Source organism: Brassica oleracea, chromosome C3 (assembly GCF_000695525.1).
Source record: "Brassica oleracea var. oleracea cultivar TO1000 chromosome C3, BOL, whole genome shotgun sequence".
NCBI lineage: Eukaryota > Viridiplantae > Streptophyta > Magnoliopsida > Brassicales > Brassicaceae > Brassica > Brassica oleracea.
This window is the reverse complement of record NC_027750.1, coordinates 63,472,053-63,473,356: the sequence shown is the minus strand read 5'-3', so window position 1 is coordinate 63,473,356 and position 1,304 is coordinate 63,472,053.

The window sequence follows — 1,304 nt, the reverse complement described above, 5'->3', positions numbered from 1 at the left end:
ACTAGATTGAGCTCATCTGAGGCTAACTCTCCTCCTCTATCGGTGCGGAAGGTTTTGATGGTTGACCCTGTCTGCTTCTCTACATTCTCTTTAAACCTTTTGAATCGATTGAATACCTCACTCTTCTCCTTCAATAGCATAACCCACATATACCTAGAGAAGTCATCGATCAAGACAAAGACATACTTATTATTTGCTGGCGTTGGTGGTGTGATTGGTCCACACAAATCTCCATGCAATAACTCTAATGGCTTTGTCTTTGTCGCAAAAAACATGACCTTGGTCGGGAATGACTGTCTAATCTGCTTCTCTGCGAGACATACGTCACACACGCTTTCTTCGTGTGTTACACACAGCATTCCTATGACCATCTCCTTCCTCACCATGTTGTTCATCCCTCCATAGCTTATATGTCCTAGTCGAGCATGCCACCTCCATGTAGCATCTACGTCCCTGACATGTAAACACTCCGAGTAGCTTATCTCCATAGGGGTCTTGTAGAGACGGTTTGGATATCTTGTCACACGAACTAGCAACCTTCCATGCGAATCTGTGAGCGTTAAGTAGACATCTTTCATGTTAACCTCACATCCGCTCTCTGTTGCTCGCCCAAGACTCAATATATTGTGCTGCAGATCGGGTATGTAGTATATGTCTTTAAGTGCCTTCTTCTCTCCATTCTTGCACACAAAGGTAACCACACCCTTTCCTACAATGTCAACACACGATCCATCACCAAACTTCACCTTCCCTTTGGTGTTAAGATTCAAACTCGAAAAGAACTCATTGTTCCCTGTCATGTGATTGCTCGCTCCATTATCCAAATACCAGACACTTGCATTGTCTTTGTCGATATAAAGATTCTTCGGAATCACCTTATCTTTGTTCAAAAACACCACCTCGTGTACATATAGTGCATCAGCCTCTTCTGTCTCATTTAGGTTGGTTTCTTGATTCTTCTCTGTCTTCTCGGGACAGATAGTTACGTAGTGACCAGGTTTGTCACATCTCCAACATATCAGCTTTGAACGATTCTTCTTCGAGTTGTTATCTTCGGTGTGTGACGCACGGTTTTGGTTGTGTGACCTGCCTCGACCTCTGCCTCTACCGTTCCTTCCTCTTCATCTACCACGGGAATTCTCACAGCCCCTCTGACTATGCTCTTCATTTTTCGAAAACATCAGCTTCCCTTGGTCTTCTTTCTGAGTTTCTTCTCCTACACGCTCCTCGTACGCCTTAAACCTTCCAACTATGTCTTCAAACCCCGTCGAGTTGAGATCTAGGACTTGCTCAAGTGATGCTAC